The following is an 18,563-nucleotide window of genomic DNA, read 5'->3' on the forward strand; positions in this document are numbered from 1 at the left end:
GGATGAGGCCCACCCATATTGGAGAGAGCAATCTGCTTTACTCAGTCTACCGTTTTAAATATTAATCTCATCCAGAAATACCCTCATGGATACACAAGAATGTTTGATGAAATATCTGGGCATCTTGCAGCCTAGTCAAGTTGACACATAAAATTAATCACCACATCAATCCAAAAGAAGGCAAAAATGGAGAGAAAAACAGAAAAGACATGTCAAACAGAAAATTAAAAATAGAGCAGCAAAGTCGACCACATCAATAAATGCATTAAATATAAATAAATTTAAACTGCTTAGAACCAATTAGAAGTCCGAGAGAAGGTAAATGAACTTAACCACTCATTCACCAATCTCTACTCTGTGTTATATACTGTTTGAAGCACAAAGACATATTAGTGAAGAAAACAAAGCAGATTACAAAATAATAAATAAATATTCTGTATTTGTTTTTGTCTATCTATAATCCATATCTCTCTTCTTTATAAGACTATGTTGATTTATAATTTAAAACATTTTATAAAACAGATTTCTTTAAAATTAAAGGAAAGCGCAGTAATTAAATGAACAAATATAGAATATGATTACACAGGAGCTACAGATGAGGAAATGACTAAAAGTGAGTAGTATTAATATTAGTCTTGAGCTTGTAGAAAGCCAAGGCAAAAAGTAAAATGGCACATTTTTGTCATTTATCAAAAGCTATATATTCAGTAGAAGACAGAAACTTTTATTTAGCCCTAAATTATAATGAAAACTAACATGGAATCTTATATTAAGAGGAATATATAATTATATAGGCTGTCCCAAGAGATCCAGTAATCAAGCTAAGTTTCATACAAAGACAAGCTGGGTGAGACAGGAAAAAAACATGAGCTTCAGATTCAGACGGAACTGGGTTTCGGTCCTGTTCCATCACCTACAGTTATTTAACTCTGACCAAAGATTTCCTCATCTCTAAACCAGAACTATGAATGAAATAGAGAGAGGTTTTATAAAGTATCTAGCATATAATGAGTTCCCAATTTTAAAAGAATTTGTGCTATTATTGCAGCACACAATCAATAAACATAAGGGCAGTGTAAACTGATACATAGAGGGGTTTCTTTTTATAAAGGGCATGGTGCTTGAAGAACAGTCACTTCACAGTACCAATGAATTAAAATATGAAAATTTTCCAAAATTTTCTCAAAAAATCTCTAAGAAACAATATGAAAGTAATACAAATAATTGAAGATAAAGTTGACTATTTTATACATTGATATATCATAAAGTTTATGTATATAAATTTACATAAGGCAAATCAAAGGAAAATCGGGCTTTAGTCAAATGGGTTTGTCTTTGAGTTAACAATCACTTTTTGCCTTTTTCCTAAGCATCAACATTAAGCAGTAAACTTTAGAGAGTAGAGTCCATTCGTGGTTTCACATGCCATTCTTTCCCAGTACAGGCACATGCAGAGGACTCAATTAATATGTTAATGACAAATGGATATCAGCTATTATCTCTAGAATTGATAGTTTTCATTTCAAGAAGTTGCCTAATATATTCTGTGATAATAGTTTGATAGTTTTATTCTACACATTTCTGTGACTTAATTTTTTTTTAAATGACCAACTCTGATGGTTAATTTTATACATCAACTTGGCTATGCTATCATACCTAGTTATTTAACCAAAAACACTAAGTTAGGTATTGCTGTCAAGGTATTCTGTAGATATTATTACCATCTACAATCAGCTGACTTTCAGTAACAGAAATATCTGCACTAATGTGGGTGGGCCTCATTCCACAAGTTGAAGGCTGAAAGAGCAAAAATTGAAGGTCCTAGACGAGAAGAAATTCCGCCTCCCAACTACAGCATTATCTTCTAAGTTTACAGCTTGCCAGTCTGTCCTAACAATTTTAGACTTGCCAGTCCCCAAAATCATGTGAGCCACTTTCTTAAAATAAATCATAAAAGCATGTATGTATATGTATATATGTATCTTGCTGGTTCTGTTTCTCTGGGGTACACCAACTAAGCAGACATTGAAAGTAGAACACACCAAAAATAATAATCAATAGTGCTTTTGACCTTTAGTTTTAACTAAAACAAAACATCTTTTTTCTGTTCTTCTTTGTTATTAATGCTACATTACTGATTCCAATCAGCATCTATCACCTTTAAAATTCATGTGTCTTTAATCCTTTTATTGGAGAAGGAGGGTGTCCAAGGCATGAAGAAGTTCCCAGGCCAGGGATCAAACCTGAGCCATAGCAGTAATCCGGACCACAGCAGTGACAGTGCTGAGTCCTTGACCATAGGGCCGCCAGGGAACTCCATTTTTAGCATAATAATAGAGATTTCTCAGCATCAAAACCATATATAATTTTTTAAACATATATCATTAAATTCAATTAAAAGGAGGCTCCTTTAAAAAATTATTTTAAAGATTATCCATTAAAGAATATGTGGTATGTATATACAATGAAATATTACTTAGCCATGAAAAAGAATGAAGTAATGCCATTTGCAGCTACACGGATGGACCTCGAGATTATCACACTAAGTGAAGTCAGTCAGAAAGATAAAGACAAATACCATATAATATGTGGACTCTAAACAAATACCACTTATATGTGGACTCTAAAACATGACACAAATGAACTTACCTATGAAACAGAAACAGACTCACACAGAACAGACTTGTGGTTGCCAAGGAGGATTGTGGGAGAAAGTTGGATTGAGAGTTTGGAACTAGAAAATGCAAACTATTATACATTGAATAGATAAACAAGATCCTATTGTACAGCACAGGGAACTATATTCAATATCCTATGATAAACCATAATGGAAAAGAATATGAAAAAGTATAAATAAATGTATAACTGAATCATTTTGCTATACACCAGAAATTAACACATTGTATATCAACTATACTGCAATAAAAATAATTTTCAATTTTAAAAATTAAATTAAAAAAAGATTATCCATAACATCAACAGCATACTGGCCTAAAATCAATACACAGTACACTTATACCATATTAGTATTCATGTAATAAAAAGTAAGATATAATAATTGTGTACTCCACACCTATTAATCTATAGTTTCACCCTTAAAAGCATTGCCTAAACAAGAGAAATAAAGGGCTTATCAAAACTATGCCAACAAAGGATTTAACCAAAAAAATTTAAAAGGGCCATAAATTTTAATATATCAGATGCTACTTAAAAATTCACTCTATATCACCAGGATAGAAACTGCCACTTTTATTGTACAATACTAGAACAGTTATACCAATGTTGATATTGAGAAATGCAATATATACTTATATGATATGAGATACTTGGACCATCTTACAAAAATGGAAATTTTTTTCCTAATACATCTAGTGGGAAAAGGGAGGGAGAAAAAATGTCAAGGGTTAAAGTGTAAGCTTTGGAATACAAGGATTTGGCAGACTTTATACTGAACATCCTGAACCCTTTATATACATAGAAAGGGAAATATCAGAAATTTACTCTTAAATATTTTCCTTCAAGATAACCATAATCTCCAGATACTTGCACTCCCTTTCACTATAACTATACTGATGCTAAACTGTTCAAGGGAATCAATTAATGGAAGCAATCAGGTTGTACATCACAAAATGAAGACAATCTAGAAATCTATTTTATTTAGTCAATGTAAACAAATAACCAAAATAATTCAGTCCATTTCTGTAACTGAGAAAAATATTTTTGGTCTCCTTTCTTTTTTTTTGTTTGTTTGTTTGTTTTTTGTCTTTTTAGAGCCACACCTGCAGCACATGGAGGTTCCCAGGCTAGAGGCCAAATAGGAGCCACAGCAATGCCAGATCCGAGCCGTGTCTGTGACCTCCACCACAGCTCATGGCAACACCAGATCCTTAACCCACTGAGCGAGGCCAGGGATCAAACCCGAAACCTCATGGTTCCTAGTCGGATTCGTTTCCGCTGCACCATGACAGGAACTCCTGGTCTCCTCCTTTCCACCCCAGTCTTTTCCTATTCTCAAATTCTGTGGCCAGGTCACAGCAACAAAAGCCCATTTTACCATATAATGCTTACCTCAATATACTTAAGTACACTAATGTTTCTAGATTACAAATGTACAGAGATAAAAAGTACTGAGCCAGGCTGAAAATGGCAGTACTATAGGGTCCCACTTTAGTTTATGGTCATTTCTTTTTTTTTTTTTTGTCTTTTTGCCATTTCTTGGGCCACCCCCACAGCACATGGAGGTTCCCAGGCTAGAGGTCTAATCAGAGCTGCAGCCACCAGCCTACGCCAGAGCCACAGCAACGCGGGATCCGAGCCGCGTCTGCGACCTACACCACAGCTCACGGCAACGCCGAATCGTTAACCCACTGAGCGAGGCCAGGGATTGAATCTGCAACCTCATGGTTCCTAGTCAGATTCGTTATGGTCATTTCACAAAAAATCTACCGAAGTCATAAAAGATTTTAAAGTTTTTTTCTAATTAATAAACTGATCCTTTTTGTCTCCATTTCTGATTCGTCAATTCTAATTCAACCAGAATGGTTTATATTGTTAAAAACATCTTTGGAGAATTAATCATTTGGTCATAATTTTTAAATGAATGTAACAAATGATTATATCTATAATTCATTGCCTAATCAGGAATAAAATTTTAAATCCCATAAAAGATGTTTAATAGCAATTTTAACTACTAGGCACATAATTAATGGTGTTGGGGATTAAAAATTAAATTTCAAGGTGGCTAAAGTGTAAATTCAAGAACTTTAGACAATTCTAGAGATAACAACACTAAAATCAAAAGCTTATAACTGTTTATAAAATTATGTGTAATTATAACTTACTACTGCAACTTTTCATATAAATTAACGTAGTAGAAGAATGTTATTCAAACAAAAACTTCTGTAAAACATTTTTAAAGACAATGAAATAGGGAGTCCCCGTCATGGCTTAGCAAGTTTCGAGCCCAACTAGTATCCGTGGGGATGCGGGTTCGATCCCTGGCCTTGCTCAGTGGGTTAAGGATCCAGCCTTGCCATGAGCTGTGGTATGTGTAGGTTGCAGACGTGACTCGAATCCCATGTTGCTGTGGCTGTGGCACAGGCCAGCAGCTGCAGCTCCACTTCAACCGCTATCCTGGGAATTTTCATATGCCATACGTGTGGCCCTAAAAAGAAAAGAAAAAAAAAAAGGAACTGGAACTCTGAGCTACTAATTACTGTGCTGTGAATTATGGCAGTACAATTCTATATTCCTTATATATGCAAAGCTTCCATTAACTTGATGCTTTTGCCTTTATAAGTAACACAGAATTACATTATCATATACAATATTTTTATTAGTAAGAAGACCTCACAAAAATACTGCTAAACAATTGGGGCCCTACAGTCTCATACCTCAGAATTTTCAATAAAAGGACATCACTTTTACTATAGCAATAACTGAATTTGGGGCAAGATTCTCAAATTTTGAATATACCACATTATAGAGCATGCATTTTATTTTCAATTGCTTGGATGGATGGGATCAAAGAAAATGTAGTTATACTATAGGAATTTTTTGCCATTCACTTGCCGGTATAGTTATGCATAAAGAACTCTAGGTCAAAAGAGAACAGAATGTATTCGAAAGCAGAAACGACCCTCTTGATTTGGTTTTATGAATGGAAGGAATCAAGATTCAGGTCACTATGATTGCTTTTCCTACTCAAAAAGAGACTCTCTCTATTAATAAGCATTAAAATGCTTTATATTCTAAAGTTTAGAATATCATGGCTTCACTACAAATTATGAATTTGGGGAAAACTGCATTTCTACAAAGGAAAATGTTTAAAATGTACAATTCTTCCAACACACATTTCTTAAATACTACGCAAAAAAAAAAATCTGTTTTTGCAACCTAGGCTCAAGCAACTTCCTGAGCAGCCTATAGGACTGATATCAATAGGAGTTTTATGCCTGATGGAGAACCATTCTAAAGATGTTTTTAATCTGAAAAATAACGTCATCATTGTGATTTCCACCCTGAGATACAAATGCAGAAATTACATTCTGTTGCTAAAATGTTGGCAACCACATTTCATTTTTTGAAAAGGCAATTTAGTTTTCCTGAAATAAAGAGTTGATTATATCTCTTATTACTGTTACAAGAATTTGATATATCACAAAGGATAAGAGTTACAGCATGTGCCAACTATCAACCAGGAAAAATGAACCTGATTCACAATTCACTTTAAGAATGTCTAGTTAGTCAATCAAGTGATTTGTAATCCTGTAGGCTGCCAGAAATGGAATGAATAATGAGCCACAGTAAAACCTCTGGATTTTTTTAAATATTCTTATTTCATTTTGTGACTTTTATTGCCACTTTTGATCGCTATTTCTAAGCATCACAAATTAAACCACACATATTTACTTAGATGTTTTTGACTATTAAATACACTAAAGGATATATGAGTTGAATGACCAGAGTATTTTATGTCTTCCTACAAAATTAAAAGTCTTCGTGTTTGCAGGTTGAGCAAAGAAAATTTCATTCCTTCCAAACTTCTCAACACTTACCTGATTTAAGTTAAATTTAGTGAATATGCTACTTCAATATAGCTTATTCTAAATTCAGCATATTTTCTTAAGTTGTTTTTATATAGGCTAAAACAATGAAAATAATTTAACAGAATCTAGCTAATATGAAAAGCCTTAAACTTCCTATTAGTGTCTCCAATGTATATTATTTCCTCAGTTAAAACAATAAGCTGATGGACAAATATTTGACCTCTAATATATGTTACTAGATAATATGTATTTCTTATTAAATACATAATAATGTTATCAAGTTATTATAACATATAATCATATTGAACTATATGATAGATATATAATTATTAATATAATCATATTAAATCATAAACATAAAATATAAACCAATTTAAAGTTTGGCATATTACTAAAGAGGTAATATGATAAGTTAATGTTTTTCAAAATATAAAATTACTAAGCTATGTAAGAACTTGTCACTCTGGTAATACTGGCCATTATTAGCATTTATTTGTTTTTTGTTTTTTGTGGGGTTTTTTTTTGTCTTTTTGCCATTTCTTGGGCCGCTCCCTCGGCATATGGAGGTTCCCAGGCTAGGGGTCTAATTGGAGATGTAGCCGCTGGCCTACGCCACAGCCACAGCAACACGGGATCCAAGCCGCATCTGCGACCTACACCACAGCTCACGGCCAGATCGTTAACCCACTGAGCAAGGCCAGGGATCGAACCCGCAACCTCATGGTTCCTAGTCGGATTCGTTAACCGCTGTGCCACGACAGGAACTCCCATTATTAGCATTTAATTAAGACTGCGGGACATAAGAATTATATAGTTTCAGAGTTCCCATGAAACTCAGCGGTAACAAACCCAACTAGTACCCATGAAGAAGCAAGTTTCATCCCTGGCACTACTCAGTGGGTTAAGGATCCAGCATTGCTGTGAGCTGTGTAATATGCTGCAGACTCAGCTCCAATCTGGCATTGCTGTGGCTGTGGTGTAGGACGGCAGCTGTAGCTCCGATTTGACCCCTATACTGGGAACTTGCATATGCCGTATGTGTGGCCCTAAAAAAAAGAAAAAGAAAAAAAAAGAATTACATAGTTTTAAAGCAAACAGAATGTTAAATGTGATAATAGGTTCATTCTTCAACTTCTCATTATTTTCAAGCAGAAAAGTATTTATCCAACTTTAGACTGGTTATAACACCAGAGCACAAGTGATTCTCCTTACAGAAAATAATAAGTCCTTAAGTCAAGATCCAGTCTATTCATTATTGAAATCTAATACTTACGAAAAATTCAACTATCTAAATTTTCTAAGTTAATTTCCAATAATAAATGTTAGGTTAAGATAAAATTCCAGTTATAAACTGTATTGATTCCAAGAAAATAATAACGATTATGGTGAGACCTTAGGATACTGTTTTCCACACTGAATGTTCCCTGAAAAGTGTAGAACTCCACCTTGGAATTCACTTTATCACCATTATCATACCAACTGTGAGGATCGTCTTTTTTTTCCTAAAGAGATAAACCATTCATTCTTTCATTCAACAGTACTTACTAGGCACCTACTATGTACCAGACACTGTACTAAAAACTGAGGATCTAAAATGAATTAGCACATACCCTTTATACTTGCCTTTAAGACATCTATAGTCTTCTTAGAAAGAGACATACAGGTAAATAAATGCAATAAAATATAGGTTCTCGAATAGATCTATGTACTGGAAAGGCTTCAAAGAATGTAAGGTACAATGACAGAGGTCAGTAGCCATGAAAGGCTTCAGAGCGATAACAAAGCTGAATCTTTTTTTTTTTTTTCTTTTACTGCCTCACCTGGGGCACATGGAAGTTCCCAGGCTAGGGGTCAAATCAGAGCTGCAGCTGAGGGCTATGCCACAGCAATACAGGATACAAGCCATATATGTGACCTACACCACAGCTTGCAGCAATGCTGGATCCTTAACCCACTGAGTGAGGGCAGGGATTGAACTCGTATCCTCATGGACCTATGTCAGGTTCTTAACCCACTGAGCTACAATAGGAACTCCACAAAGTTGAATCTTAAATGAAAATTTGGTATTCATCATGGAGGAAGGAGGGAAGATCACAATGCCAACTAGTCACCCTAGTCATGGTAGGGTGACTATTCAGTTTAACTGAGGTTAACATGTATGGAGTATATATGAGGTTGGGTGGTAAGGGAGAAGGCTATCAGAGATATTCCTGAAGCAGTATGCAATGGCCCAATAACAAAAATCCTGTATGTACTCTAAAGAGAGCATGATATATATCTTATAAACAACAGAAACCTTTGAAAAATCACAGGACCATAGGTTTCCATAATATCTAAACAATGTACACATTTGGCTTTGTTCAACAATGGTCAAACTAACATTTCATATTTCATTATGTATCTGACAAAAAATTAACATCACCATTTTGGCCAACCTGTCTTATAATAATGGGTAAATGTTCTCCCAAAACAAGGGTCTCAGCCTCCAGCAAAATTGAGCAGCAATTCTACTACCTGAAGAGTGGGGCAGACACTAAAGATACACCAAGTTTACCAAGGAAGCATCATCAAGATTCTACTTGAAGAATTCATAGATGCATTTGTATACACAAACAACATCAAGTACATATAATATGTAGACAGCCTGTCAAAAGTTATGTCCCTGTAAACTCACAAAAGTAAATGTTATACACAGACACATCCCATGGTACACCTCAATCAGTAGTATAAAATCACTGTGAACTAGTCAGACTATGCTTCAAAAGTAAAGCAGCCCAGTCTTAAGTTACATATATAAAAGCTTCATGCAGCTTAACACCACATTTATAAACTGGAGCTTTGCCCAGAAGGTCCGAGGTCAGGTAGTCCAAGGTTGGATTCCAAATTACTGAACTTATATAAATTACTGAACTCTTTGAGTCTTAGTTTCCTTATCTATAAACCTGGGATAATTATTTCTGCCCTATAATAATGTTGTAAAGATACAATAAGATATAGAAAGCACTTAGCATAGGGCTGAGCAAATATTAATTATTCAAGAAATGGTGTCTTATCATAATAGATACAACAGAAATTATCCTAGTTATGATACTCATGGGGTTTTTTGTTTGTTTGTTTTTTTGGGGGGTTGGGGGTTTTTTTGGCTTTTTATGGCTGCATCCATGGCATATGAAGGTTTCCAGGCTAGAGGTCAAATCGGAGCTACAACTGCCAGCCTATGCCCAAGCCACAGTAACGCAGGATCCGAGCTGCATCTGCAACCTACACCACAGCTCACAGCAACACCAGATCCTTAACCCACTGAGCGAGACCAGGGATTGAACCCACAACCTCAGGGTTCCTAGTCGGATTTGTTTCCACTGTGCCACAATGGGAACTCCTGATACTCAAGTTTATACACTAAATAATTCTGTTTGACTTGCATTATAATACTGAAGAAATTTCCAAAATCTAGTCCAACTAAAAATATTTGATGTAGGCTTAATGTGAAAATAATAATATTAATGAGACAAATCATCTAAAAATAATGTTTTTGAGGAAAGAGATTTTGAAGAATGCATCAAGTTATACTTAATTACTTACAGAGTATGGGGAGGAAGAGTCCAATCTTAATATTAATATTAATAACTCTTGTAATAATATTAAATGTATATATGTTGTCATCCACTGTATCTCTGGGATAACAAGCAGCAGTAAGCATTAACAATGGCTACCAGATGAAAGACCAAATAATCTATGTATTTGAAAATGGAAGGGAGTCATCACAATTACACTACAGTTATCCTGAAATTTCCTGAAATCAGTAATACATTTTAAAATAATCATGTATGTGTGATTCTGTGCTGGCCAATATTTATTTAAACAAAAGTCATGAATAAGTTAGCCAGCATGTGTTATATAAAAATAAGAACAGAGATGACAAAAGCTAATCAAACTACTTTTAGGTATATTCATAAACACTAAATTATTATTCCCTTTCCTTTTTACTATTAGGTTGATTTTTATGCAATCCTTTAGACTTAAGTAATGAAATATTATGGCTCAAAATCCTAATAATGTCTCATAAAACAAAATTTAAACCAAACTGTTGTTTAATAACACTGAAAACATAAAATAACACTAGCATGATTGTTCCTGTCTGAAGATGACATTGACTCACCATCAACAGAGATGAGCTTCAAGTTGTTGTTCCATGATGGAGATGGACTTGCTGATCCAGCCATTCTCTTGCCAAAGTTCCCTGATGAAAACAGCTTATATCTGCAAAATGAATGTTACCAGTGGTCACAGAAAATAACAAAATAAAATGACCAATATAGAAGTGAAACCTATTCCTTGGTCCCAAACCACTATGTTCTAAGGAACTAAAAATAAAGTCACAGAAATACATAAATACTATGCAATATTAACATACAAAATTATACATGTATTTACTTCAAGTATACATGAAGTATACATGAATGTAATTAGCATGATTACAGTGATTCTTTACATCACTGACCTAAAAATACAAATAATCAGAGCCTGACCTCTATCCCTAAGTAAAAATGTTCTCAACTATCTTAACTAAAATTGCTTCTGACATGTAAAATCCAAAGTTATAATGAAATGTTCAAATCATGAAAGCACGCCAACTTTACATCCCTCATCACCAGTAGCAATAACAGAGGAAATTACAAAATATTTTTGTTAATGTTAGCAATTTTCTCAATAGCATTAAACGCAGTATGACTAGAGCCAAAATTATTTCAACATTTCCCAGAATTCTGAAAAATACTTCTATTTTTTATAAAGAAAAAACACTTTCATTACTAGCTACAGTGTTCATTCATGTTAATACAGAATAGAAGTTTTGTAATTAAACAAATTCCAGATCTAGAATTTTATCAGCTGCCAGTTGAATCTTCTTCATAAACCTTGAGGACTTGGGGGTTCCCGTCATGGCTCAGCAGAAATGAATCTGATTAGCATCCATTGAGGATGCATGTTTGATCCCTGGCCTCACTCAGTGGGTTAAGGATCCAGCTTTGCTTGTCTCAGATGCAACTCGGATCCTGCGTTGCTGTGGCTGTGGTATAGGCTGGCGACTACAGCTCCAATTTGACCCCTAGCCTGGGAAATTCCATATGCCACAAGTGCAGCCCTAAAAAGCAAAAAAAAAAAAAAAAAAAAAAAAAACGGTTGAGGAGCTGGATAAACACTAAACACTACTAAAGACATAGTTTTTAGTATAAATAAAATTAATCTTATACACTTCTTTACTATTTAAGGGACTAAGAAGTTAGATTAATATTTGCTAAAAATCAGTAAGAAGCAGCTAATGGCTGCAAATAATTCAAACAAAATCATGCTGCTAAGTACCTATGATGAGCAAACCACTCACTATTTGGGGGTTCTGTGACAGGTATAAAGATAAAAAAAGCATAGTAGACAATCTCAAAGAAATCACAATATCGGTATTATGGGAAACACTCCACTTTCAGTTCTACATAGTTTCTTGCAATAACAGAGAAATTCTAACTCAGATCCTCTGCTAGAACAGGGAGGATGAAGTGGAAGAGCACAGCATCGTACCAGAACTTGGTAGCTACCACGAGAATGAGGCTCCAGAGCTCCTCTTGCAAATGGAGATAAAGAAATTTCAATAGAAACATTGAGAATATCTGCTCCCACTTGTGAGGTAGGTCTACTGCCATCTGTAAACAAATAAACTTTGTTAATTTTAAAGTACCACATAAACATTTCCTTTCCAGTCACGATTCTATTTTAAAGGGTCATTCTCCTTATCAACTCTTCCTTACATTCCTTCCATCATCTCCCAACAACTTACCAAAACTGGGAATTAAGCTGAAAATTCTTAAAGTTCCACTTCATTCTGGCTTCATTCCCACAATGTCTCGCAGAGCAGTTAGAATTTTTAAATGCTTAGTAAGAGTTTGGTAAGTTGAACTGAACTCATCTTCTTACTTCCTCACCAATCACCCCAAAAATTATCAATTATTCTAGCTACTGCCACCATTCCTGGCAGGACAAGATTATTAATTCAACATATGTTTTGCTCAAACACCTACTAGATACCATGCTAAGTTCCATGGATACCAGTATAAATAAAAGATGATCTCTGCCCTTAAATAACTCAGTCTAATAAGAAGATGGAAAATAGCCACTATAATACCCTGAAATCAGTTTGTAACAAGTTTTATAGAAAGTGCTATTAGAGTCTAAAAGGGAAAGGAAACTGGCTTAGAATAAAGGCTTAAGAGAGGAAATAAGTGTGAAATGAGTACTAAAGATTGAGCAGCTGCTGAACAGAGGGACAAACAGAGAAAGATTATTCTTAACAGAAAGAAGTGAAAATTATAGATATGCAAAAGGGTACACAATACATTGAGAACTACAATAAGCTTTGTGGAACTAGCAGATGAGGGGAAAAAAGGAGTAAGAAAGATCAGAGAGATGCCTTATTAAGCTAAAACACCAGATCTCTGTCCTAACTACAGGAAGTAAGCCAGGAGCATGACAGTGTGAAAGATAGAAGGAAAAACAAGAGTGGAGACATGGGACCAAATCACATGAGACTTGACTTTAATGGTTTATGGAACTATGGTGACCCAATTCACCAATGGCCATTATTAGGTCTGTTACCCATTTGATCTTCAATCCATATATATTTAGAGAATACTACAGGCTCTAATTTATTTTTAGAAAACTGTTTATGTGATAAAATGTCAATGAAAAAGCATGGCAGAAGTGTGTATCAAGACACCAAAATAGGAGTTCACATTCCAGCTCAGCAGTAATGAACCCAACTCATATCCATGAGGATGCGGATTCGATCCCTGGCCTCACTCAGTGGGTTAAGGATCCAGCATTGCCGTGAGCTGTGGTGTAGGCCTCAGATGTGGCTCAGATCCCGCGTTGCTGTGGCACTTGCTGTGGCTGTGCCGTAGGCTGGCAGCTGTAGCTCCGACTCAACTCTCTGCCTGCGAACCTCCATATGCTGCAGGTACAGCCCTAAAAAACAAAAACAAAAACAAAAGACACCAAAATTTTAATAATGACTAACTATGGACAATGGGATTACAGGCTGTATTTCTCTTATTATTATTGCTATACTTGAAATTTTCTACTTGATAAAGTAAAAAATAAATCCTAGAGCAATTCCTCAAAACTTAAAAGCTACAACTGGCATTAACCCTAAAGAGACAGAGCCAGGATTCCTTGACAACACAATTGGCTCCAAAGACTCCCTTCACCACCACAGCCCACTATACATAAAATACACTCACCTACATCAGAACCTAAACCCATGCCCTTTCTGATTCTGTAACATCCTCTTACCCTGAAAGCCTACCTAAATCCCAACTTCATAATACCACCATCTATAATGACCTTGTACATGCATCATCAATAGTTCATTATCTGTCCTGATTAGTGGAAATTATGGATGCAGAACAGAAAAGAGAAAAAAGATTGAAAACAAATGAAGAGAGTCTCAGAGAACTCTGGGACAATGTGAAACGCACCAACATCCGTATTACAGGGGTGCCAGAAGGAGAAGAGAGAGAGAAGGAGACAGAAACAGTATTCCAAGAGATAATAGCCGAAAACTTCCCTAATATGGGGAAGGAATCACTCACTCAAATCCAGGAAGCACAACGAATACCATACAAAATAGTTCATTATCTGTCCTGCACATTATGACAGCCAAACATACTAAAACCCTTTCTGAATAGTTCTCCAGTTTGTTCATCCTACGATTTTTTACAAGAATATTAGTACATAAAAAATAACGCTAATGCAAAATCAGTCCTATTCAAAAGCAAATATTCAGACGTGACTCCTTTATGGATATATGTGCATATAATTATACCGATTATTTGACAAACTGAAAATTTATGTATATAACCACTACAAAAGAATTTTCAAATTTATTATCTCAGAAAAAGACTGCCTACTACTATGAGTTGAGTTGAGTCCCCCTAAAAGATGTTGAAGTCCTAAACCTCAGTACCTGTGAACGTTACTTTATTTGGAAACAGGGTTTTGGCAAATAAGATAAAATGAGGTCATTAGGGTGAGTTCTAATCCAATATGACTGATAACCTTATAAATAGAGGAAATGTGGGCACAGAGACAGACATACACACAAGGAGGACACTACACGAAGATGAAGACAAGGATCAGGGTGCTACCTCTATAAGCCAAAGAATACCAACGACTGCCAGCACACCAGCACAAGCTACAAGAAAGATATGGCATAGATTCTCTCCTTCATAGCCCTTGGAAGGAATTGATTCTGCCAACGACTTAAACTTCTAGCCTGCAGAACTGAAAGACAATAAATTTATGTTGCTAAAGCCACCCTACTTGCAGTACTTTGTTACAGCAGCCCTAGCAAAACAGTACACGCACTAAGGAAAACTATGATTTTTTATTCCCTTGAAAGTCGCTAAAGACTAAAACATTTTGAAGAAAGATTACAAGTCAGAAATGATAACATTTATTGCTATTCATTTTTAAATTTTGTAGCAAAAAGTGCTATTTAACAGCTAAATCAACCCAGTGCCAAAAATCTCTAAGGGGATGTGATTCAACCTTCATCCTATAGAGTGCCATTTCCACATACAGCATCACATAATCAAACACTGGAGAATGACATCATCCTAATGATATTGGAACACGAGAATAACATGAAATTATACAGACTTTGTTCTGTAAGAGAGTTGTTCTATGTGTTTTTATGTACCTGTAAGAATATGATTTGACCCATCATAAAATCAAAAGGTAGTATGAGTTACTTGATAAGAAGCAGTGAAATCAGCACAGGTCAGAAACAGACTCTGCAATGACACATACTTCAACTCCAATTCTTGCTCTATTACTCATCAGCTATGTGACTTGAGCAAATACTTAATCATGTTTGAGCCTCAAATTATTCATCAGTAAAAAGGGAATAATATATGAAGTATGTTTAGCATATAATGATGATAATATGGTTATACTACTTATATAAAAAGGAAAATTCAAAAATTAAGGATTTTGGAGTTCCCTCTGCAGCACAGTGGAAACAAATCTGACTAGGAACCATGAGGTTGCAGGTTCAATCCCTGTCCTCGCTCAGTGGGTTAAGGATCTGGCATTGCCATGAGCTGTGGTATAGGCTGCAGACGCGGCTTGGATCCTGAGTTGCTGTGGCTGTGGTGTAGGCCAGCAGCTGTAGCTCTGATTTGACCCCTAGCCTGGAACCTCCATATGTATCAGGTGTGGCCCTAAAAAGCAAAAAAATAAAAAAAAATTTAAATAAGGGTTTTTTGCACTTCTCTTGGGTGAAACAAATAATTAGACAAGTTTACGTAAGAACAAAAGTTTTTATCATAGGTACTGTATTTTAAAATATTGCCTTTGGCTACTCCCTCACTATAAAATGAAGGACTTTCAGAATTTTAAAATTATTTGTCAAAATTCAAAACACATTTAAACTTAATAATGAAACTTGGTAAGGTTCAAAATAGAATCTTCATGACTTTTGGCTGTCACAGACATCAGTTAGAACGTGGCTTTCAAAGCTGGACAGTATAACTCCCTTACTCCCTCAGATCACAAAGCTCTAGCCAGTCTTCTAGTTTTTCTAAAACTACCTTGACAGCTCTAGCTCTAGTCAGTCTTCCAGTTTTTCTAAAACGACCTTGCAACTTATGCTGACATCAGATTAACTCTAATAGTATGACATAACCCATTGTAACCTTCTACCATCTATTACTGATGGGGGTTCTGTCTCTTTTTAAAATATAAATCTTATATGGAGTTCCCACCATGGTGCAGCGGAAATTAACCTGACTAGGAACCATGAGGTTGCGGGTTCGATCCCTGCCTTTGCTCGGTGGGTTAACGATCCGGCGTTGCCGTGAGCTGTGGTATAGGTCACAGATGCTGCTCGGATCCTGCGTTGCTGTGGCTCTAGCATAGGCTGGCAGCTACAGCTCCGATTAGACCCCTAGCCTGGGAACCTCCATATGCCACGGGAGCGGCCCAAGAAATGGCAAAAAAAAAAAAAAGAAAACACTAATTTGAAAATATATATATGTACCCCTATGCTCACGGCAGCATTATTTACAATAGCCAAGACATGGAAGCAAGCTAAATACCCAATGATGTATGCATGGATTTAAAAAAAAGATGTGGTATACAGAGTTCTTGATGCAGCAATTGGCAATGTCTCTGCAGTGCCAGGATGCAGATTCATCCCTGGCCTGACACAGTGGAGTGAAATATCCATCGTTGCCACAGCTGTGGCAAAGATCACAACTGCGGCTCTGGTAATGCTATATGTCTCAGGGCAGGAAAAAAATATGGTGTATATATATGTGTATGTGTCTGTGTGTGGTAAAATCTTGCCATTTGTGACAACACGGATGTGGCAACACGGATGGTCCTTGAGGATATTATGCTAAGTGAAACATATCAAATGGAAAAAAAAAAGTATATTATTTCACTCATATGTAGAATCTAAAAAGCAAAACAAATGAACAAACAAAATAAGATAAAAGCAAGCTCAGAGATAACGGAGATCAGATAAGTGTTTACCAGAAGAGAAGAGGTGGGAGGAGGTGAGTAAAATGGGTGAAGGGGTTAACTGTATAGTGATGCATGGTAACTAGACCTGTGGTGATCACCTCGTCGTATACACAGATGTCAAATTGCAACGCCATACACTTGAAACTTATAATAATAATACAATATAGCTTTGACTAAACTCAAATAATTCTTTTTTAGGGCTGCACCTGTGGCATATGGAAGTTACCAGGCAAGGGGTCAAATCAGAGTTGCAGCCCACAGCCAACACCATAGCCACAGCAACATGGGATCCAAGCCTTGTCTGTGACCTACACCACAGCTCACAGAAATTCAGGATCCTTAACTCACAGAGCAAGGCCAGCGATTGAACTCACATCCTCATGGATACTGGTCATGTTCCTAATCCACTGAGTCATGATAGGAACTCCTCAAATTATAATTCTAAGAATTTCTCACAAAGTAAAGAACAGCAATAGCAAACAATGTATTTTTTCCTTTAAAATCTTAATACAGTAATATTAATAAAATCACAAATTCACTATATTAGAAAAATACAATCTGTTAAATTATTGGCAAAAGAAAGCACCAATTATTATCCCCCTGAGGTCAGGGACTATGCCTTTATCTATTTCACATGCCTTAAGCATGAGACCTCAAGTAGGTGTTAACTATACCTTAAAAACAATAAGCACAATAGTAATATAATTCTCCTAAGAATCTACTAATAGGAAAATTCTAAACATAGGAGAATTCAAAACATGCCATGAACCAAATTTTACTATGTGTGAATCTAACATCAGCAGAAGAAAGTTCTATCCCTTTTAACCCACAGACAAATTCTAAGGTCACAGCTGGAAAATGTATATTGGCTGTGTCAACAGAAAACATGTAGCCAACACTGGCGCACGTGCACGAGTACGTGCACTCTCTCTCTCTCTCTCTCTCTCTCTCTCTCTCTCTCTCTCTATATATATATATATATATATGTATGTGTGTGTATATATATATGCGTGTGTATGTATATATATATATATATATATTTGCTTTCTCCATCCATATATATGTATGTATGTGTGTATATATATGCGTGTGTGTGTATATATATATATTTGCTCTCTCTATATATATATGTATGTATGTATATATATGCGTGTGTATGTATGTGTGTGTGTGTGTGTGTGTGTGTGTGTGTGTGTGTGTGTGTATATATATTTGCTTTTTAGGGCCACACCCGTGACATATGGAAGTTCCCAGGCTAGGGGTCAAACTGGAGCTACAGCTGCCGCCACAGCAACTCAGAATCCCAGCCACGTCTGCAATTTAAACCGCAGCTCACAGCAACACCAGATCCCAGACCCACTGAGCGAGGCCAGGGATCAAACCCTCATCCTCATGGATACTAGACAGGTTTGTTTCCACTGCACCATAACGGGAACT

At 35.8% G+C, this 18,563-nt stretch overlaps 1 long non-coding RNA gene across 8 annotated transcripts in view; it reads right to left on the bottom strand.

The window, feature by feature from the left end:
- LOC125126167 (uncharacterized) overlaps nt 1-18,563 on the bottom strand; it is a 150,329-nt gene that overhangs the window by 113,376 nt on the left and 18,390 nt on the right. For all 8 annotated transcript variants that reach the window (XR_007134532.1, XR_007134533.1, XR_007134530.1 and 5 more), the window contains exons 3-4: nt 12,123-12,244; nt 10,708-10,808 (exon numbers count right to left, since the gene is read on the bottom strand). This is a non-coding gene — a long non-coding RNA (uncharacterized LOC125126167). The remainder of the gene's footprint in view (nt 1-10,707; nt 10,809-12,122; nt 12,245-18,563) is intronic.

Source organism: Phacochoerus africanus, chromosome 4, assembly GCF_016906955.1.
Source record: "Phacochoerus africanus isolate WHEZ1 chromosome 4, ROS_Pafr_v1, whole genome shotgun sequence".
Classification (NCBI taxonomy): Eukaryota; Metazoa; Chordata; class Mammalia; order Artiodactyla; family Suidae; genus Phacochoerus; species Phacochoerus africanus.